Below are 23132 nucleotides of genomic sequence, written 5' to 3' on the forward strand. Positions count from 1 at the left end.
CCGTCATGAGTGTCCCTAGCACACTCGGCAGATGTCGCTTCTCTAGGCAGACAAGCAGTGGAATTCTGCGGAAGGTCAATGGTGCTTCCATTGGTTTTGCCACTAGGCGATCCATTGCAGCCCTAGAATGAAGCATAACCCGCTGAATGCATTCAGGGTGTTCTGCGGTGGGAAAGGTCAGAGGGGGTGATAGTTGGTGAGCGTGCACAGCACCTCAGAATGACACCACTGCCTAGCAGGGGGACCGGTGGAGACACTATTTTCAGCCAATGCCCCTCTGTCTGAACGAGTCTGCCTTGTGTCATCCCGGTAAGAGATCAGGCTAACAGGCTTCCAATGAAAAAAGCAGACATCACACTGAAGCATGGTGCACCGTGCATGTCCACAATCATCGGCTCCAAAGAGAAGACGTTCAGGAACAGGATTTAGTATGGCAAAAGAACACATCATCCTAATTCCTATGTACAGGATAAAAAGCCCACAATTGAGGAAAAATATCACATGGAGATGCCTGGGATCGAACCTGTGGCCTCATACTTCCCAAGTATGTGCTCTACCACTGAGTTACATCCCCACTGCCAGCAAGGAACTGTGAAATCTACCAGATGCTGGCTGGCTGCTTGGGACTAACAGCGCCCAGAACTGACGGTAACTGTCGAATTGGAGTTTCCAAATGGCAGACTTCATTTTAGAGCCACCTGTGTCTGGTTGTCCATAGAAACATGCAGAAAGGCTGCCCCCCCATGCAATTCCCCTGACCAACTAATGAAAAATATCAATATGTTCAAGACTTTTGCTTTTAGAAGCCAGAGATAGGCCCCAGCAGCAGAGCTGGTAGGATATTCCAGCTCAAAACTAACAAGTTACAGAACCTGATCGACTTAGGTTGACAACAGAGGCACATCTGTGGCCACATCCAGTGAAAACAAATTATTTTTAAAGCTAGGCATCATATGCTACAAAGGTACAATGGTGGAGCTATACATTCGGAACCAAAACAATCGACTGAAAAGAAACGCAAGGCAATGCCAATACTTTCACGATTCTGCACCGTTAAAACTGTGGTGTGATGTTTCTCTCTGTGCATTTCTATTTGTAGTGATTGTGAAGGCATACAGGATGTTGACACTGGCAGGGACGTAAACCTCAGTGATATATTATAGCCAGGTTTGCCATACGGGCACCAGCGTTTTCTCAGACAAATAGATATGAATGTCGATGATCCTATAATCATGGCCCGAGTTGCAGTGTGAAATACAAAATAACCGGGACAAAATCACACTGATGTTTATGCAAATGGAGATGCCGGGGATTGAACCCGGGACCTCATACATGCGAAGCATGCGCTCTACCACTGAGCTACATCCCCTCGGTGTGCAGTGGGCCTGTCCTGCAGACATCTTTTCCTGGGAGAATTCTTCCGGTCAAAATATGCTGCCAACTGAAGCACTAGCAAAAGACCAGGGAAAACGGGAGCAAGACTGGAAAAGCACATGGTCAGCTGAAGCAGTGTGCATTATGCTTCTCCATAAGAGATGACTTCCAGGGGAAGTATTCCACCAGAGGATTACCGTGCTCAAAGAGCCATCTCGTGGACAGAGACCATATGACAGTCAAAAAAAGGGAAACAATTGGAGATGCCAGGGATTGGACCCAGGGCCTCATCCATGCAAAGCAAGTGCTCTACCACTGAGCTACATCCCCTCGGTATGCAGTGTGTCTGTCCCGCAGACATAATTTTCAGGGAGAACTCTTCTGGTCAAAACATTCTGCCGAGTGAAGCACTAGCAAAAGAGCAGGGAAAACTGGAGCAAGAATGGAAAACCTCATGGTCACACTGAAGCAGTGTGCATTTTGCTTCTCCATAAGAGATGACTTCCAGGGGAAGATTTCCACCAGAGGATTACTGTGCTCAAAGGGCCATCTAGTGGATAGAGATCATATGACAGTCAAAAAGAGAAACAAGTGGAAATGCCCCAGGTCCTCATACATGCAAAGCATGCGCTCTACCACTGAGCTACATCCCCGCTGAGAGGACGCTTCCTCATCACACCTAAAAGCTTCAGGAGGGAGTGGGCTAAGTAAGGAAAGGGGTTTGCAGTAGTGCATATGAAAAAACATGACAACTGCCAAATTACATCTTACTACTTACAATGACAAAGTTAAAGCGCCAGGTCGATCTCATCACGTTGGTGCCTGAGACATCACATAATGTGACACAGCCATCTCGGATAGATGCCCCAGATTTGAGAAGTGTAGTTATGGAGAAAAAATAAATATATATATATATATATATATATATGTATGTCTTCAAACACCAAAAATGAGATAGCACCATTTCGCGCAGGAATTCCTCCAGCCGAAAGCCCACATATGTTGCTAGATAGACTGACACCTCTTTCGGATGTCCTTCTGTATTTGCTGGCTAGTGGAAAGCAACGTGGACCCACCACTCTATAGCTCTGCCGTCATGAGTGTCCCTAGCACACTCGGCAGATGTCGCTTCTCTAGGCAGACAAGCAGTGGAATTCTGCGGAAGGTCAATGGTGCTTCCATTGGTTTTGCCACTAGGCGATCCATTGCAGCCCTAGAATGAAGCATAACCCGCTGAATGCATTCAGGGTGTTCTGCGGTGGGAAAGGTCAGAGGGGGTGATAGTTGGTGAGCGTGCACAGCACCTCAGAATGACACCACTGCCTAGCAGGGGGACCGGTGGAGACACTATTTTCAGCCAATGCCCCTCTGTCTGAACGAGTCTGCCTTGTGTCATCCCGGTAAGAGATCAGGCTAACAGGCTTCCAATGAAAAAAGCAGACATCACACTGAAGCATGGTGCACCGTGCATGTCCACAATCATCGGCTCCAAAGAGAAGACGTTCAGGAACAGGATTTAGTATGGCAAAAGAACACATCATCCTAATTCCTATGTACAGGATAAAAAGCCCACAATTGAGGAAAAATATCACATGGAGATGCCTGGGATCGAACCTGTGGCCTCATACTTCCCAAGTATGTGCTCTACCACTGAGTTACATCCCCACTGCCAGCAAGGAACTGTGAAATCTACCAGATGCTGGCTGGCTGCTTGGGACTAACAGCGCCCAGAACTGACGGTAACTGTCGAATTGGAGTTTCCAAATGGCAGACTTCATTTTAGAGCCACCTGTGTCTGGTTGTCCATAGAAACATGCAGAAAGGCTGCCCCCCCATGCAATTCCCCTGACCAACTAATGAAAAATATCAATATGTTCAAGACTTTTGCTTTTAGAAGCCAGAGATAGGCCCCAGCAGCAGAGCTGGTAGGATATTCCAGCTCAAAACTAACAAGTTACAGAACCTGATCGACTTAGGTTGACAACAGAGGCACATCTGTGGCCACATCCAGTGAAAACAAATTATTTTTAAAGCTAGGCATCATATGCTACAAAGGTACAATGGTGGAGCTATACATTCGGAACCAAAACAATCGACTGAAAAGAAACGCAAGGCAATGCCAATACTTTCACGATTCTGCACCGTTAAAACTGTGGTGTGATGTTTCTCTCTGTGCATTTCTATTTGTAGTGATTGTGAAGGCATACAGGATGTTGACACTGGCAGGGACGTAAACCTCAGTGATATATTATAGGCAGGTTTGCCATACGGGCACCAGCGTTTTCTCAGACAAATAGATATGAATGTCGATGATCCTATAATCATGGCCCGAGTTGCAGTGTGAAATACAAAATAACCGGGACAAAATCACACTGATGTTTATGCAAATGGAGATGCCGGGGATTGAACCCGGGACCTCATACATGCGAAGCATGCGCTCTACCACTGAGCTACATCCCCTCGGTGTGCAGTGGGCCTGTCCTGCAGACATCTTTTCCTGGGAGAATTCTTCCGGTCAAAATATGCTGCCAACTGAAGCACTAGCAAAAGACCAGGGAAAACGGGAGCAAGACTGGAAAAGCACATGGTCGGCTGAAGCAGTGTGCATTATGCTTCTCCATAAGAGATGACTTCCAGGGGAAGTATTCCACCAGAGGATTACCGTGCTCAAAGAGCCATCTCGTGGACAGAGACCATATGACACTCAAAAAAAGGGAAACAATTGGAGATGCCAGGGATTGGACCCAGGGCCTCATCCATGCAAAGCAAGTGCTCTACCACTGAGCTACATCCCCTCGGTATGCAGTGTGTCTGTCCCGCAGACATAATTTTCAGGGAGAACTCTTCTGGTCAAAACATTCTGCCGAGTGAAGCACTAGCAAAAGAGCAGGGAAAACTGGAGCAAGAATGGAAAACCTCATGGTCACACTGAAGCAGTGTGCATTTTGCTTCTCCATAAGAGATGACTTCCAGGGGAAGATTTCCACCAGAGGATTACTGTGCTCAAAGGGCCATCTAGTGGATAGAGATCATATGACAGTCAAAAAGAGAAACAAGTGGAAATGCCCCAGGTCCTCATACATGCAAAGCATGCGCTCTACCACTGAGCTACATCCCCGCTGAGAGGACGCTTCCTCATCACACCTAAAAGCTTCAGGAGGGAGTGGGCTAAGTAAGGAAAGGGGTTTGCAGTAGTGCATATGAAAAAACATGACAACTGCCAAATTACATCTTACTACTTACAATGACAAAGTTAAAGCGCCAGGTCGATCTCATCACGTTGGTGCCTGAGACATCACATAATGTGACACAGCCATCTCGGATAGATGCCCCAGATTTGAGAAGTGTAGTTATGGAGAAAAAATAAATACATATATATATATATATATATATGTATGTCTTCAAACACCAAAAATGAGATAGCACCATTTCGCGCAGGAATTCCTCCAGCCGAAAGCCCACATATGTTGCTAGATAGACTGACACCTCTTTCGGATGTCCTTCTGTATTTGCTGGCTAGTGGAAAGCAACGTGGACCCACCACTCTATAGCTCTGCCGTCATGAGTGTCCCTAGCACACTCGGCAGATGTCGCTTCTCTAGGCAGACAAGCAGTGGAATTCTGCGGAAGGTCAATGGTGCTTCCATTGGTTTTGCCACTAGGCGATCCATTGCAGCCCTAGAATGAAGCATAACCCGCTGAATGCATTCAGGGTGTTCTGCGGTGGGAAAGGTCAGAGGGGGTGATAGTTGGTGAGCGTGCACAGCACCTCAGAATGACACCACTGCCTAGCAGGGGGACCGGTGGAGACACTATTTTCAGCCAATGCCCCTCTGTCTGAACGAGTCTGCCTTGTGTCATCCCGGTAAGAGATCAGGCTAACAGGCTTCCAATGAAAAAAGCAGACATCACACTGAAGCATGGTGCACCGTGCATGTCCACAATCATCGGCTCCAAAGAGAAGACGTTCAGGAACAGGATTTAGTATGGCAAAAGAACACATCATCCTAATTCCTATGTACAGGATAAAAAGCCCACAATTGAGGAAAAATATCACATGGAGATGCCTGGGATCGAACCTGTGGCCTCATACTTCCCAAGTATGTGCTCTACCACTGAGTTACATCCCCACTGCCAGCAAGGAACTGTGAAATCTACCAGATGCTGGCTGGCTGCTTGGGACTAACAGCGCCCAGAACTGACGGTAACTGTCGAATTGGAGTTTCCAAATGGCAGACTTCATTTTAGAGCCACCTGTGTCTGGTTGTCCATAGAAACATGCAGAAAGGCTGCCCCCCCATGCAATTCCCCTGACCAACTAATGAAAAATATCAATATGTTCAAGACTTTTGCTTTTAGAAGCCAGAGATAGGCCCCAGCAGCAGAGCTGGTAGGATATTCCAGCTCAAAACTAACAAGTTACAGAACCTGATCGACTTAGGTTGACAACAGAGGCACATCTGTGGCCACATCCAGTGAAAACAAATTATTTTTAAAGCTAGGCATCATATGCTACAAAGGTACAATGGTGGAGCTATACATTCGGAACCAAAACAATCGACTGAAAAGAAACGCAAGGCAATGCCAATACTTTCACGATTCTGCACCGTTAAAACTGTGGTGTGATGTTTCTCTCTGTGCATTTCTATTTGTAGTGATTGTGAAGGCATACAGGATGTTGACACTGGCAGGGACGTAAACCTCAGTGATATATTATAGGCAGGTTTGCCATACGGGCACCAGCGTTTTCTCAGACAAATAGATATGAATGTCGATGATCCTATAATCATGGCCCGAGTTGCAGTGTGAAATACAAAATAACCGGGACAAAATCACACTGATGTTTATGCAAATGGAGATGCCGGGGATTGAACCCGGGACCTCATACATGCGAAGCATGCGCTCTACCACTGAGCTACATCCCCTCGGTGTGCAGTGGGCCTGTCCTGCAGACATCTTTTCCTGGGAGAATTCTTCCGGTCAAAATATGCTGCCAACTGAAGCACTAGCAAAAGACCAGGGAAAACGGGAGCAAGACTGGAAAAGCACATGGTCGGCTGAAGCAGTGTGCATTATGCTTCTCCATAAGAGATGACTTCCAGGGGAAGTATTCCACCAGAGGATTACCGTGCTCAAAGAGCCATCTCGTGGACAGAGACCATATGACACTCAAAAAAAGGGAAACAATTGGAGATGCCAGGGATTGGACCCAGGGCCTCATCCATGCAAAGCAAGTGCTCTACCACTGAGCTACATCCCCTCGGTATGCAGTGTGTCTGTCCCGCAGACATAATTTTCAGGGAGAACTCTTCTGGTCAAAACATTCTGCCGAGTGAAGCACTAGCAAAAGAGCAGGGAAAACTGGAGCAAGAATGGAAAACCTCATGGTCACACTGAAGCAGTGTGCATTTTGCTTCTCCATAAGAGATGACTTCCAGGGGAAGATTTCCACCAGAGGATTACTGTGCTCAAAGGGCCATCTAGTGGATAGAGATCATATGACAGTCAAAAAGAGAAACAAGTGGAAATGCCCCAGGTCCTCATACATGCAAAGCATGCGCTCTACCACTGAGCTACATCCCCGCTGAGAGGACGCTTCCTCATCACACCTAAAAGCTTCAGGAGGGAGTGGGCTAAGTAAGGAAAGGGGTTTGCAGTAGTGCATATGAAAAAACATGACAACTGCCAAATTACATCTTACTACTTACAATGACAAAGTTAAAGCGCCAGGTCGATCTCATCACGTTGGTGCCTGAGACATCACATAATGTGACACAGCCATCTCGGATAGATGCCCCAGATTTGAGAAGTGTAGTTATGGAGAAAAAATAAATATATATATATATATATATATATATGTATGTCTTCAAACACCAAAAATGAGATAGCACCATTTCGCGCAGGAATTCCTCCAGCCGAAAGCCCACATATGTTGCTAGATAGACTGACACCTCTTTCGGATGTCCTTCTGTATTTGCTGGCTAGTGGAAAGCAACGTGGACCCACCACTCTATAGCTCTGCCGTCATGAGTGTCCCTAGCACACTCGGCAGATGTCGCTTCTCTAGGCAGACAAGCAGTGGAATTCTGCGGAAGGTCAATGGTGCTTCCATTGGTTTTGCCACTAGGCGATCCATTGCAGCCCTAGAATGAAGCATAACCCGCTGAATGCATTCAGGGTGTTCTGCGGTGGGAAAGGTCAGAGGGGGTGATAGTTGGTGAGCGTGCACAGCACCTCAGAATGACACCACTGCCTAGCAGGGGGACCGGTGGAGACACTATTTTCAGCCAATGCCCCTCTGTCTGAACGAGTCTGCCTTGTGTCATCCCGGTAAGAGATCAGGCTAACAGGCTTCCAATGAAAAAAGCAGACATCACACTGAAGCATGGTGCACCGTGCATGTCCACAATCATCGGCTCCAAAGAGAAGACGTTCAGGAACAGGATTTAGTATGGCAAAAGAACACATCATCCTAATTCCTATGTACAGGATAAAAAGCCCACAATTGAGGAAAAATATCACATGGAGATGCCTGGGATCGAACCTGTGGCCTCATACTTCCCAAGTATGTGCTCTACCACTGAGTTACATCCCCACTGCCAGCAAGGAACTGTGAAATCTACCAGATGCTGGCTGGCTGCTTGGGACTAACAGCGCCCAGAACTGACGGTAACTGTCGAATTGGAGTTTCCAAATGGCAGACTTCATTTTAGAGCCACCTGTGTCTGGTTGTCCATAGAAACATGCAGAAAGGCTGCCCCCCCCATGCAATTCCCCTGACCAACTAATGAAAAATATCAATATGTTCAAGACTTTTGCTTTTAGAAGCCAGAGATAGGCCCCAGCAGCAGAGCTGGTAGGATATTCCAGCTCAAAACTAACAAGTTACAGAACCTGATCGACTTAGGTTGACAACAGAGGCACATCTGTGGCCACATCCAGTGAAAACAAATTATTTTTAAAGCTAGGCATCATATGCTACAAAGGTACAATGGTGGAGCTATACATTCGGAACCAAAACAATCGACTGAAAAGAAACGCAAGGCAATGCCAATACTTTCACGATTCTGCACCGTTAAAACTGTGGTGTGATGTTTCTCTCTGTGCATTTCTATTTGTAGTGATTGTGAAGGCATACAGGATGTTGACACTGGCAGGGACGTAAACCTCAGTGATATATTATAGGCAGGTTTGCCATACGGGCACCAGCGTTTTCTCAGACAAATAGATATGAATGTCGATGATCCTATAATCATGGCCCGAGTTGCAGTGTGAAATACAAAATAACCGGGACAAAATCACACTGATGTTTATGCAAATGGAGATGCCGGGGATTGAACCCGGGACCTCATACATGCGAAGCATGCGCTCTACCACTGAGCTACATCCCCTCGGTGTGCAGTGGGCCTGTCCTGCAGACATCTTTTCCTGGGAGAATTCTTCCGGTCAAAATATGCTGCCAACTGAAGCACTAGCAAAAGACCAGGGAAAACGGGAGCAAGACTGGAAAAGCACATGGTCAGCTGAAGCAGTGTGCATTATGCTTCTCCATAAGAGATGACTTCCAGGGGAAGTATTCCACCAGAGGATTACCGTGCTCAAAGAGCCATCTCGTGGACAGAGACCATATGACAGTCAAAAAAAGGGAAACAATTGGAGATGCCAGGGATTGGACCCAGGGCCTCATCCATGCAAAGCAAGTGCTCTACCACTGAGCTACATCCCCTCGGTATGCAGTGTGTCTGTCCCGCAGACATAATTTTCAGGGAGAACTCTTCTGGTCAAAACATTCTGCCGAGTGAAGCACTAGCAAAAGAGCAGGGAAAACTGGAGCAAGAATGGAAAACCTCATGGTCACACTGAAGCAGTGTGCATTTTGCTTCTCCATAAGAGATGACTTCCAGGGGAAGATTTCCACCAGAGGATTACTGTGCTCAAAGGGCCATCTAGTGGATAGAGATCATATGACAGTCAAAAAGAGAAACAAGTGGAAATGCCCCAGGTCCTCATACATGCAAAGCATGCGCTCTACCACTGAGCTACATCCCCGCTGAGAGGACGCTTCCTCATCACACCTAAAAGCTTCAGGAGGGAGTGGGCTAAGTAAGGAAAGGGGTTTGCAGTAGTGCATATGAAAAAACATGACAACTGCCAAATTACATCTTACTACTTACAATGACAAAGTTAAAGCGCCAGGTCGATCTCATCACGTTGGTGCCTGAGACATCACATAATGTGACACAGCCATCTCGGATAGATGCCCCAGATTTGAGAAGTGTAGTTATGGAGAAAAAATAAATACATATATATATATATATATATATGTATGTCTTCAAACACCAAAAATGAGATAGCACCATTTCGCGCAGGAATTCCTCCAGCCGAAAGCCCACATATGTTGCTAGATAGACTGACACCTCTTTCGGATGTCCTTCTGTATTTGCTGGCTAGTGGAAAGCAACGTGGACCCACCACTCTATAGCTCTGCCGTCATGAGTGTCCCTAGCACACTCGGCAGATGTCGCTTCTCTAGGCAGACAAGCAGTGGAATTCTGCGGAAGGTCAATGGTGCTTCCATTGGTTTTGCCACTAGGCGATCCATTGCAGCCCTAGAATGAAGCATAACCCGCTGAATGCATTCAGGGTGTTCTGCGGTGGGAAAGGTCAGAGGGGGTGATAGTTGGTGAGCGTGCACAGCACCTCAGAATGACACCACTGCCTAGCAGGGGGACCGGTGGAGACACTATTTTCAGCCAATGCCCCTCTGTCTGAACGAGTCTGCCTTGTGTCATCCCGGTAAGAGATCAGGCTAACAGGCTTCCAATGAAAAAAGCAGACATCACACTGAAGCATGGTGCACCGTGCATGTCCACAATCATCGGCTCCAAAGAGAAGACGTTCAGGAACAGGATTTAGTATGGCAAAAGAACACATCATCCTAATTCCTATGTACAGGATAAAAAGCCCACAATTGAGGAAAAATATCACATGGAGATGCCTGGGATCGAACCTGTGGCCTCATACTTCCCAAGTATGTGCTCTACCACTGAGTTACATCCCCACTGCCAGCAAGGAACTGTGAAATCTACCAGATGCTGGCTGGCTGCTTGGGACTAACAGCGCCCAGAACTGACGGTAACTGTCGAATTGGAGTTTCCAAATGGCAGACTTCATTTTAGAGCCACCTGTGTCTGGTTGTCCATAGAAACATGCAGAAAGGCTGCCCCCCCATGCAATTCCCCTGACCAACTAATGAAAAATATCAATATGTTCAAGACTTTTGCTTTTAGAAGCCAGAGATAGGCCCCAGCAGCAGAGCTGGTAGGATATTCCAGCTCAAAACTAACAAGTTACAGAACCTGATCGACTTAGGTTGACAACAGAGGCACATCTGTGGCCACATCCAGTGAAAACAAATTATTTTTAAAGCTAGGCATCATATGCTACAAAGGTACAATGGTGGAGCTATACATTCGGAACCAAAACAATCGACTGAAAAGAAACGCAAGGCAATGCCAATACTTTCACGATTCTGCACCGTTAAAACTGTGGTGTGATGTTTCTCTCTGTGCATTTCTATTTGTAGTGATTGTGAAGGCATACAGGATGTTGACACTGGCAGGGACGTAAACCTCAGTGATATATTATAGGCAGGTTTGCCATACGGGCACCAGCGTTTTCTCAGACAAATAGATATGAATGTCGATGATCCTATAATCATGGCCCGAGTTGCAGTGTGAAATACAAAATAACCGGGACAAAATCACACTGATGTTTATGCAAATGGAGATGCCGGGGATTGAACCCGGGACCTCATACATGCGAAGCATGCGCTCTACCACTGAGCTACATCCCCTCGGTGTGCAGTGGGCCTGTCCTGCAGACATCTTTTCCTGGGAGAATTCTTCCGGTCAAAATATGCTGCCAACTGAAGCACTAGCAAAAGACCAGGGAAAACGGGAGCAAGACTGGAAAAGCACATGGTCGGCTGAAGCAGTGTGCATTATGCTTCTCCATAAGAGATGACTTCCAGGGGAAGTATTCCACCAGAGGATTACCGTGCTCAAAGAGCCATCTCGTGGACAGAGACCATATGACACTCAAAAAAAGGGAAACAATTGGAGATGCCAGGGATTGGACCCAGGGCCTCATCCATGCAAAGCAAGTGCTCTACCACTGAGCTACATCCCCTCGGTATGCAGTGTGTCTGTCCCGCAGACATAATTTTCAGGGAGAACTCTTCTGGTCAAAACATTCTGCCGAGTGAAGCACTAGCAAAAGAGCAGGGAAAACTGGAGCAAGAATGGAAAACCTCATGGTCACACTGAAGCAGTGTGCATTTTGCTTCTCCATAAGAGATGACTTCCAGGGGAAGATTTCCACCAGAGGATTACTGTGCTCAAAGGGCCATCTAGTGGATAGAGATCATATGACAGTCAAAAAGAGAAACAAGTGGAAATGCCCCAGGTCCTCATACATGCAAAGCATGCGCTCTACCACTGAGCTACATCCCCGCTGAGAGGACGCTTCCTCATCACACCTAAAAGCTTCAGGAGGGAGTGGGCTAAGTAAGGAAAGGGGTTTGCAGTAGTGCATATGAAAAAACATGACAACTGCCAAATTACATCTTACTACTTACAATGACAAAGTTAAAGCGCCAGGTCGATCTCATCACGTTGGTGCCTGAGACATCACATAATGTGACACAGCCATCTCGGATAGATGCCCCAGATTTGAGAAGTGTAGTTATGGAGAAAAAATAAATATATATATATATATATATATATATGTATGTCTTCAAACACCAAAAATGAGATAGCACCATTTCGCGCAGGAATTCCTCCAGCCGAAAGCCCACATATGTTGCTAGATAGACTGACACCTCTTTCGGATGTCCTTCTGTATTTGCTGGCTAGTGGAAAGCAACGTGGACCCACCACTCTATAGCTCTGCCGTCATGAGTGTCCCTAGCACACTCGGCAGATGTCGCTTCTCTAGGCAGACAAGCAGTGGAATTCTGCGGAAGGTCAATGGTGCTTCCATTGGTTTTGCCACTAGGCGATCCATTGCAGCCCTAGAATGAAGCATAACCCGCTGAATGCATTCAGGGTGTTCTGCGGTGGGAAAGGTCAGAGGGGGTGATAGTTGGTGAGCGTGCACAGCACCTCAGAATGACACCACTGCCTAGCAGGGGGACCGGTGGAGACACTATTTTCAGCCAATGCCCCTCTGTCTGAACGAGTCTGCCTTGTGTCATCCCGGTAAGAGATCAGGCTAACAGGCTTCCAATGAAAAAAGCAGACATCACACTGAAGCATGGTGCACCGTGCATGTCCACAATCATCGGCTCCAAAGAGAAGACGTTCAGGAACAGGATTTAGTATGGCAAAAGAACACATCATCCTAATTCCTATGTACAGGATAAAAAGCCCACAATTGAGGAAAAATATCACATGGAGATGCCTGGGATCGAACCTGTGGCCTCATACTTCCCAAGTATGTGCTCTACCACTGAGTTACATCCCCACTGCCAGCAAGGAACTGTGAAATCTACCAGATGCTGGCTGGCTGCTTGGGACTAACAGCGCCCAGAACTGACGGTAACTGTCGAATTGGAGTTTCCAAATGGCAGACTTCATTTTAGAGCCACCTGTGTCTGGTTGTCCATAGAAACATGCAGAAAGGCTGCCCCCCCATGCAATTCCCCTGACCAACTAATGAAAAATATCAATATGTTCAAGACTTTTGCTTTTAGAAGCCAGAGATAGGCCCCAGCAGCAGAGCTGGTAGGATATTCCAGCTCAAAACTAACAAGTTACAGAACCTGATCGACTTAGGTTGACAACAGAGGCACATCTGTGGCCACATCCAGTGAAAACAAATTATTTTTAAAGCTAGGCATCATATGCTACAAAGGTACAATGGTGGAGCTATACATTCGGAACCAAAACAATCGACTGAAAAGAAACGCAAGGCAATGCCAATACTTTCACGATTCTGCACCGTTAAAACTGTGGTGTGATGTTTCTCTCTGTGCATTTCTATTTGTAGTGATTGTGAAGGCATACAGGATGTTGACACTGGCAGGGACGTAAACCTCAGTGATATATTATAGGCAGGTTTGCCATACGGGCACCAGCGTTTTCTCAGACAAATAGATATGAATGTCGATGATCCTATAATCATGGCCCGAGTTGCAGTGTGAAATACAAAATAACCGGGACAAAATCACACTGATGTTTATGCAAATGGAGATGCCGGGGATTGAACCCGGGACCTCATACATGCGAAGCATGCGCTCTACCACTGAGCTACATCCCCTCGGTGTGCAGTGGGCCTGTCCTGCAGACATCTTTTCCTGGGAGAATTCTTCCGGTCAAAATATGCTGCCAACTGAAGCACTAGCAAAAGACCAGGGAAAACGGGAGCAAGACTGGAAAAGCACATGGTCAGCTGAAGCAGTGTGCATTATGCTTCTCCATAAGAGATGACTTCCAGGGGAAGTATTCCACCAGAGGATTACCGTGCTCAAAGAGCCATCTCGTGGACAGAGACCATATGACAGTCAAAAAAAGGGAAACAATTGGAGATGCCAGGGATTGGACCCAGGGCCTCATCCATGCAAAGCAAGTGCTCTACCACTGAGCTACATCCCCTCGGTATGCAGTGTGTCTGTCCCGCAGACATAATTTTCAGGGAGAACTCTTCTGGTCAAAACATTCTGCCGAGTGAAGCACTAGCAAAAGAGCAGGGAAAACTGGAGCAAGAATGGAAAACCTCATGGTCACACTGAAGCAGTGTGCATTTTGCTTCTCCATAAGAGATGACTTCCAGGGGAAGATTTCCACCAGAGGATTACTGTGCTCAAAGGGCCATCTAGTGGATAGAGATCATATGACAGTCAAAAAGAGAAACAAGTGGAAATGCCCCAGGTCCTCATACATGCAAAGCATGCGCTCTACCACTGAGCTACATCCCCGCTGAGAGGACGCTTCCTCATCACACCTAAAAGCTTCAGGAGGGAGTGGGCTAAGTAAGGAAAGGGGTTTGCAGTAGTGCATATGAAAAAACATGACAACTGCCAAATTACATCTTACTACTTACAATGACAAAGTTAAAGCGCCAGGTCGATCTCATCACGTTGGTGCCTGAGACATCACATAATGTGACACAGCCATCTCGGATAGATGCCCCAGATTTGAGAAGTGTAGTTATGGAGAAAAAAATAAATACATATATATATATATATATGTATGTCTTCAAACACCAAAAATGAGATAGCACCATTTCGCGCAGGAATTCCTCCAGCCGAAAGCCCACATATGTTGCTAGATAGACTGACACCTCTTTCGGATGTCCTTCTGTATTTGCTGGCTAGTGGAAAGCAACGTGGACCCACCACTCTATAGCTCTGCCGTCATGAGTGTCCCTAGCACACTCGGCAGATGTCGCTTCTCTAGGCAGACAAGCAGTGGAATTCTGCGGAAGGTCAATGGTGCTTCCATTGGTTTTGCCACTAGGCGATCCATTGCAGCCCTAGAATGAAGCATAACCCGCTGAATGCATTCAGGGTGTTCTGCGGTGGGAAAGGTCAGAGGGGGTGATAGTTGGTGAGCGTGCACAGCACCTCAGAATGACACCACTGCCTAGCAGGGGGACCGGTGGAGACACTATTTTCAGCCAATGCCCCTCTGTCTGAACGAGTCTGCCTTGTGTCATCCCGGTAAGAGATCAGGCTAACAGGCTTCCAATGAAAAAAGCAGACATCACACTGAAGCATGGTGCACCGTGCATGTCCACAATCATCGGCTCCAAAGAGAAGACGTTCAGGAACAGGATTTAGTATGGCAAAAGAACACATCATCCTAATTCCTATGTACAGGATAAAAAGCCCACAATTGAGGAAAAATATCACATGGAGATGCCTGGGATCGAACCTGTGGCCTCATACTTCCCAAGTATGTGCTCTACCACTGAGTTACATCCCCACTGCCAGCAAGGAACTGTGAAATCTACCAGATGCTGGCTGGCTGCTTGGGACTAACAGCGCCCAGAACTGACGGTAACTGTCGAATTGGAGTTTCCAAATGGCAGACTTCATTTTAGAGCCACCTGTGTCTGGTTGTCCATAGAAACATGCAGAAAGGCTGCCCCCCCATGCAATTCCCCTGACCAACTAATGAAAAATATCAATATGTTCAAGACTTTTGCTTTTAGAAGCCAGAGATAGGCCCCAGCAGCAGAGCTGGTAGGATATTCCAGCTCAAAACTAACAAGTTACAGAACCTGATCGACTTAGGTTGACAACAGAGGCACATCTGTGGCCACATCCAGTGAAAACAAATTATTTTTAAAGCTAGGCATCATATGCTACAAAGGTACAATGGTGGAGCTATACATTCGGAACCAAAACAATCGACTGAAAAGAAACGCAAGGCAATGCCAATACTTTCACGATTCTGCACCGTTAAAACTGTGGTGTGATGTTTCTCTCTGTGCATTTCTATTTGTAGTGATTGTGAAGGCATACAGGATGTTGACACTGGCAGGGACGTAAACCTCAGTGATATATTATAGGCAGGTTTGCCATACGGGCACCAGCGTTTTCTCAGACAAATAGATATGAATGTCGATGATCCTATAATCATGGCCCGAGTTGCAGTGTGAAATACAAAATAACCGGGACAAAATCACACTGATGTTTATGCAAATGGAGATGCCGGGGATTGAACCCGGGACCTCATACATGCGAAGCATGCGCTCTACCACTGAGCTACATCCCCTCGGTGTGCAGTGGGCCTGTCCTGCAGACATCTTTTCCTGGGAGAATTCTTCCGGTCAAAATATGCTGCCAACTGAAGCACTAGCAAAAGACCAGGGAAAACGGGAGCAAGACTGGAAAAGCACATGGTCAGCTGAAGCAGTGTGCATTATGCTTCTCCATAAGAGATGACTTCCAGGGGAAGTATTCCACCAGAGGATTACCGTGCTCAAAGAGCCATCTCGTGGACAGAGACCATATGACAGTCAAAAAAAGGGAAACAATTGGAGATGCCAGGGATTGGACCCAGGGCCTCATCCATGCAAAGCAAGTGCTCTACCACTGAGCTACATCCCCTCGGTATGCAGTGTGTCTGTCCCGCAGACATAATTTTCAGGGAGAACTCTTCTGGTCAAAACATTCTGCCGAGTGAAGCACTAGCAAAAGAGCAGGGAAAACTGGAGCAAGAATGGAAAACCTCATGGTCACACTGAAGCAGTGTGCATTTTGCTTCTCCATAAGAGATGACTTCCAGGGGAAGATTTCCACCAGAGGATTACTGTGCTCAAAGGGCCATCTAGTGGATAGAGATCATATGACAGTCAAAAAGAGAAACAAGTGGAAATGCCCCAGGTCCTCATACATGCAAAGCATGCGCTCTACCACTGAGCTACATCCCCGCTGAGAGGACGCTTCCTCATCACACCTAAAAGCTTCAGGAGGGAGTGGGCTAAGTAAGGAAAGGGGTTTGCAGTAGTGCATATGAAAAAACATGACAACTGCCAAATTACATCTTACTACTTACAATGACAAAGTTAAAGCGCCAGGTCGATCTCATCACGTTGGTGCCTGAGACATCACATAATGTGACACAGCCATCTCGGATAGATGCCCCAGATTTGAGAAGTGTAGTTATGGAGAAAAAAATAAATACATATATATATATATATATGTATGTCTTCAAACACCAAAAATGAGATAGCACCATTTCGCGCAGGAATTCCTCCAGCCGAAAGCCCACATATGTTGCTAGATAGACTGACACCTCTTTCGGATGTCCTTCTGTATTTGCTGGCTAGTGGAAAGCAACGTGGACCCACCACTCTATAGCTCTGCCGTCATGAGTGTCCCTAGCACACTCGGCAGATGTCGCTTCTCTAGGCAGACAAGCAGTGGAATTCTGCGGAAGGTCAATGGTGCTTCCATTGGTTTTGCCACTAGGCGATCCATTGCAGCCCTAGAATGAAGCATAACCCGCTGAATGCATTCAGGGTGTTCTGCGGTGGGAAAGGTCAGAGGGGGTGATAGTTGGTGAGCGTGCACAGCACCTCAGAATGACACCACTGCCTAGCAGGGGGACCGGTGGAGACACTATTTTCAGCCAATGCCCCTCTGTCTGAACGAGTCTGCCTTGTGTCATCCCGGTAAGAGATCAGGCTAACAGGCTTCCAATGAAAAAAGCAGACATCACACTGAAGCATGGTGCACCGTGCATGTCCACAATCATCGGCTCCAAAGAGAAGACGTTCAGGAACAGGATTTAGTATGGCAAAAGAACACATCATCCTAATTCCTATGTACAGGATAAAAAGCCCACAATTGAGGAAAAATATCACATGGAGATGCCTGGGATCGAACCTGTGGCCTCATACTTCCCAAGTATGTGCTCTACCACTGAGTTACATCCCCACTGCCAGCAAGGAACTGTGAAATCTACCAGATGCTGGCTGGCTGCTTGGGACTAACAGCGCCCAGAACTGACGGTAACTGTCGAATTGGAGTTTCCAAATGGCAGACTTCATTTTAGAGCCACCTGTGTCTGGTTGTCCATAGAAACATGCAGAAAGGCTGCCCCCCCATGCAATTCCCCTGACCAACTAATGAAAAATATCAATATGTTCAAGACTTTTGCTTTTAGAAGCCAGAGATAGGCCCCAGCAGCAGAGCTGGTAGGATATTCCAGCTCAAAACTAACAAGTTACAGAACCTGATCGACTTAGGTTGACAACAGAGGCACATCTGTGGCCACATCCAGTGAAAACAAATTATTTTTAAAGCTAGGCATCATATGCTACAAAGGTACAATGGTGGAGCTATACATTCGGAACCAAAACAATCGACTGAAAAGAAACGCAAGGCAATGCCAATACTTTCACGATTCTGCACCGTTAAAACTGTGGTGTGATGTTTCTCTCTGTGCATTTCTATTTGTAGTGATTGTGAAGGCATACAGGATGTTGACACTGGCAGGGACGTAAACCTCAGTGATATATTATAGGCAGGTTTGCCATACGGGCACCAGCGTTTTCTCAGACAAATAGATATGAATGTCGATGATCCTATAATCATGGCCCGAGTTGCAGTGTGAAATACAAAATAACCGGGACAAAATCACACTGATGTTTATGCAAATGGAGATGCCGGGGATTGAACCCGGGACCTCATACATGCGAAGCATGCGCTCTACCACTGAGCTACATCCCCTCGGTGTGCAGTGGGCCTGTCCTGCAGACATCTTTTCCTGGGAGAATTCTTCCGGTCAAAATATGCTGCCAACTGAAGCACTAGCAAAAGACCAGGGAAAACGGGAGCAAGACTGGAAAAGCACATGGTCGGCTGAAGCAGTGTGCATTATGCTTCTCCATAAGAGATGACTTCCAGGGGAAGTATTCCACCAGAGGATTACCGTGCTCAAAGAGCCATCTCGTGGACAGAGACCATATGACACTCAAAAAAAGGGAAACAATTGGAGATGCCAGGGATTGGACCCAGGGCCTCATCCATGCAAAGCAAGTGCTCTACCACTGAGCTACATCCCCTCGGTATGCAGTGTGTCTGTCCCGCAGACATAATTTTCAGGGAGAACTCTTCTGGTCAAAACATTCTGCCGAGTGAAGCACTAGCAAAAGAGCAGGGAAAACTGGAGCAAGAATGGAAAACCTCATGGTCACACTGAAGCAGTGTGCATTTTGCTTCTCCATAAGAGATGACTTCCAGGGGAAGATTTCCACCAGAGGATTACTGTGCTCAAAGGGCCATCTAGTGGATAGAGATCATATGACAGTCAAAAAGAGAAACAAGTGGAAATGCCCCAGGTCCTCATACATGCAAAGCATGCGCTCTACCACTGAGCTACATCCCCGCTGAGAGGACGCTTCCTCATCACACCTAAAAGCTTCAGGAGGGAGTGGGCTAAGTAAGGAAAGGGGTTTGCAGTAGTGCATATGAAAAAACATGACAACTGCCAAATTACATCTTACTACTTACAATGACAAAGTTAAAGCGCCAGGTCGATCTCATCACGTTGGTGCCTGAGACATCACATAATGTGACACAGCCATCTCGGATAGATGCCCCAGATTTGAGAAGTGTAGTTATGGAGAAAAAATAAATATATATATATATATATATATATATGTATGTCTTCAAACACCAAAAATGAGATAGCACCATTTCGCGCAGGAATTCCTCCAGCCGAAAGCCCACATATGTTGCTAGATAGACTGACACCTCTTTCGGATGTCCTTCTGTATTTGCTGGCTAGTGGAAAGCAACGTGGACCCACCACTCTATAGCTCTGCCGTCATGAGTGTCCCTAGCACACTCGGCAGATGTCGCTTCTCTAGGCAGACAAGCAGTGGAATTCTGCGGAAGGTCAATGGTGCTTCCATTGGTTTTGCCACTAGGCGATCCATTGCAGCCCTAGAATGAAGCATAACCCGCTGAATGCATTCAGGGTGTTCTGCGGTGGGAAAGGTCAGAGGGGGTGATAGTTGGTGAGCGTGCACAGCACCTCAGAATGACACCACTGCCTAGCAGGGGGACCGGTGGAGACACTATTTTCAGCCAATGCCCCTCTGTCTGAACGAGTCTGCCTTGTGTCATCCCGGTAAGAGATCAGGCTAACAGGCTTCCAATGAAAAAAGCAGACATCACACTGAAGCATGGTGCACCGTGCATGTCCACAATCATCGGCTCCAAAGAGAAGACGTTCAGGAACAGGATTTAGTATGGCAAAAGAACACATCATCCTAATTCCTATGTACAGGATAAAAAGCCCACAATTGAGGAAAAATATCACATGGAGATGCCTGGGATCGAACCTGTGGCCTCATACTTCCCAAGTATGTGCTCTACCACTGAGTTACATCCCCACTGCCAGCAAGGAACTGTGAAATCTACCAGATGCTGGCTGGCTGCTTGGGACTAACAGCGCCCAGAACTGACGGTAACTGTCGAATTGGAGTTTCCAAATGGCAGACTTCATTTTAGAGCCACCTGTGTCTGGTTGTCCATAGAAACATGCAGAAAGGCTGCCCCCCCATGCAATTCCCCTGACCAACTAATGAAAAATATCAATATGTTCAAGACTTTTGCTTTTAGAAGCCAGAGATAGGCCCCAGCAGCAGAGCTGGTAGGATATTCCAGCTCAAAACTAACAAGTTACAGAACCTGATCGACTTAGGTTGACAACAGAGGCACATCTGTGGCCACATCCAGTGAAAACAAATTATTTTTAAAGCTAGGCATCATATGCTACAAAGGTACAATGGTGGAGCTATACATTCGGAACCAAAACAATCGACTGAAAAGAAACGCAAGGCAATGCCAATACTTTCACGATTCTGCACCGTTAAAACTGTGGTGTGATGTTTCTCTCTGTGCATTTCTATTTGTAGTGATTGTGAAGGCATACAGGATGTTGACACTGGCAGGGACGTAAACCTCAGTGATATATTATAGGCAGGTTTGCCATACGGGCACCAGCGTTTTCTCAGACAAATAGATATGAATGTCGATGATCCTATAATCATGGCCCGAGTTGCAGTGTGAAATACAAAATAACCGGGACAAAATCACACTGATGTTTATGCAAATGGAGATGCCGGGGATTGAACCCGGGACCTCATACATGCGAAGCATGCGCTCTACCACTGAGCTACATCCCCTCGGTGTGCAGTGGGCCTGTCCTGCAGACATCTTTTCCTGGGAGAATTCTTCCGGTCAAAATATGCTGCCAACTGAAGCACTAGCAAAAGACCAGGGAAAACGGGAGCAAGACTGGAAAAGCACATGGTCAGCTGAAGCAGTGTGCATTATGCTTCTCCATAAGAGATGACTTCCAGGGGAAGTATTCCACCAGAGGATTACCGTGCTCAAAGAGCCATCTCGTGGACAGAGACCATATGACAGTCAAAAAAAGGCAAACAATTGGAGATGCCAGGGATTGGACCCAGGGCCTCATCCATGCAAAGCAAGTGCTCTACCACTGAGCTACATCCCCTCGGTATGCAGTGTGTCTGTCCCGCAGACATAATTTTCAGGGAGAACTCTTCTGGTCAAAACATTCTGCCGAGTGAAGCACTAGCAAAAGAGCAGGGAAAACTGGAGCAAGAATGGAAAACCTCATGGTCACACTGAAGCAGTGTGCATTTTGCTTCTCCATAAGAGATGACTTCCAGGGGAAGATTTCCACCAGAGGATTACTGTGCTCAAAGGGCCATCTAGTGGATAGAGATCATATGACAGTCAAAAAGAGAAACAAGTGGAAATGCCCCAGGTCCTCATACATGCAAAGCATGCGCTCTACCACTGAGCTACATCCCCGCTGAGAGGACGCTTCCTCATCACACCTAAAAGCTTCAGGAGGGAGTGGGCTAAGTAAGGAAAGGGGTTTGCAATAGTGCATATGAAAAAACATGACAACTGCCAAATTACATCTTACTACTTACAATGACAAAGTTAAAGCGCCAGGTCGATCTCATCACGTTGGTGCCTGAGACATCACATAATGTGACACAGCCATCTCGGATAGATGCCCCAGATTTGAGAAGTGTAGTTATGGAGAAAAAATAAATACATATATATATATATATATGTATGTCTTCAAACACCAAAAATGAGATAGCACCATTTCGCGCAGGAATTCCTCCAGCCGAAAGCCCACATATGTTGCTAGATAGACTGACACCTCTTTCGGATGTCCTTCTGTATTTGCTGGCTAGTGGAAAGCAACGTGGACCCACCACTCTATAGCTCTGCCGTCATGAGTGTCCCTAGCACACTCGGCAGATGTCGCTTCTCTAGACAGACAAGCAGTGGAATTCTGCGGAAGGTCAATGGTGCTTCCATTGGTTTTGCCACTAGGCGATCCATTGCAGCCCTAGAATGAAGCATAACCCGCTGAATGCATTCAGGGTGTTCTGCGGTGGGAAAGGTCAGAGGGGGTGATAGTTGGTGAGCGTGCACAGCACCTCAGAATGACACCACTGCCTAGCAGGGGGACCGGTGGAGACACTATTTTCAGCCAATGCCCCTCTGTCTGAACGAGTCTGCCTTGTGTCATCCCGGTAAGAGATCAGGCTAACAGGCTTCCAATGAAAAAAGCAGACATCACACTGAAGCATGGTGCACCGTGCATGTCCACAATCATCGGCTCCAAAGAGAAGACGTTCAGGAACAGGATTTAGTATGGCAAAAGAACACATCATCCTAATTCCTATGTACAGGATAAAAAGCCCACAATTGAGGAAAAATATCACATGGAGATGCCTGGGATCGAACCTGTGGCCTCATACTTCCCAAGTATGTGCTCTACCACTGAGTTACATCCCCACTGCCAGCAAGGAACTGTGAAATCTACCAGATGCTGGCTGGCTGCTTGGGACTAACAGCGCCCAGAACTGACGGTAACTGTCGAATTGGAGTTTCCAAATGGCAGACTTCATTTTAGAGCCACCTGTGTCTGGTTGTCCATAGAAACATGCAGAAAGGCTGCCCCCCCATGCAATTCCCCTGACCAACTAATGAAAAATATCAATATGTTCAAGACTTTTGCTTTTAGAAGCCAGAGATAGGCCCCAGCAGCAGAGCTGGTAGGATATTCCAGCTCAAAACTAACAAGTTACAGAACCTGATCGACTTAGGTTGACAACAGAGGCACATCTGTGGCCACATCCAGTGAAAACAAATTATTTTTAAAGCTAGGCATCATATG

At 46.7% G+C, this 23132-nt stretch overlaps 9 non-coding genes across 9 annotated transcripts; all 9 read right to left on the reverse strand.

The window, feature by feature from the left end:
- Positions 1 to 1297: 1297 nt before the first annotated feature.
- TRNAA-CGC (transfer RNA alanine (anticodon CGC)) lies at positions 1298 to 1369 on the reverse strand. The gene has a single exon. It is a non-coding gene; the product is annotated as a tRNA-Ala (tRNA).
- A 2393-nt stretch (positions 1370 to 3762) lies between these two features.
- On the reverse strand, positions 3763 to 3834 carry TRNAA-CGC (transfer RNA alanine (anticodon CGC)). The gene has a single exon. It is a non-coding gene; the product is annotated as a tRNA-Ala (tRNA).
- Positions 3835 to 6227: 2393 nt separating this feature from the next.
- Positions 6228 to 6299, reverse strand: TRNAA-CGC (transfer RNA alanine (anticodon CGC)). The gene has a single exon. It is a non-coding gene; the product is annotated as a tRNA-Ala (tRNA).
- A 2394-nt stretch (positions 6300 to 8693) lies between these two features.
- On the reverse strand, positions 8694 to 8765 carry TRNAA-CGC (transfer RNA alanine (anticodon CGC)). The gene has a single exon. It is a non-coding gene; the product is annotated as a tRNA-Ala (tRNA).
- A 2393-nt stretch (positions 8766 to 11158) lies between these two features.
- TRNAA-CGC (transfer RNA alanine (anticodon CGC)) lies at positions 11159 to 11230 on the reverse strand. Its single transcript has one exon. It is a non-coding gene; the product is annotated as a tRNA-Ala (tRNA).
- A 2393-nt stretch (positions 11231 to 13623) lies between these two features.
- On the reverse strand, positions 13624 to 13695 carry TRNAA-CGC (transfer RNA alanine (anticodon CGC)). Its single transcript has one exon. It is a non-coding gene; the product is annotated as a tRNA-Ala (tRNA).
- Positions 13696 to 16085: 2390 nt separating this feature from the next.
- TRNAA-CGC (transfer RNA alanine (anticodon CGC)) lies at positions 16086 to 16157 on the reverse strand. Its single transcript has one exon. It is a non-coding gene; the product is annotated as a tRNA-Ala (tRNA).
- Positions 16158 to 18547: 2390 nt separating this feature from the next.
- Positions 18548 to 18619, reverse strand: TRNAA-CGC (transfer RNA alanine (anticodon CGC)). Its single transcript has one exon. It is a non-coding gene; the product is annotated as a tRNA-Ala (tRNA).
- A 2393-nt stretch (positions 18620 to 21012) lies between these two features.
- On the reverse strand, positions 21013 to 21084 carry TRNAA-CGC (transfer RNA alanine (anticodon CGC)). Its single transcript has one exon. It is a non-coding gene; the product is annotated as a tRNA-Ala (tRNA).
- Positions 21085 to 23132: the final 2048 nt, after the last annotated feature.

This window comes from Ambystoma mexicanum (assembly GCF_040938575.1).
Source record: "Ambystoma mexicanum isolate Mex_15411 chromosome 12 unlocalized genomic scaffold, UKY_AmexF1_1 Mex_chr12_unloc.1, whole genome shotgun sequence".
NCBI lineage: Eukaryota > Metazoa > Chordata > Amphibia > Caudata > Ambystomatidae > Ambystoma > Ambystoma mexicanum.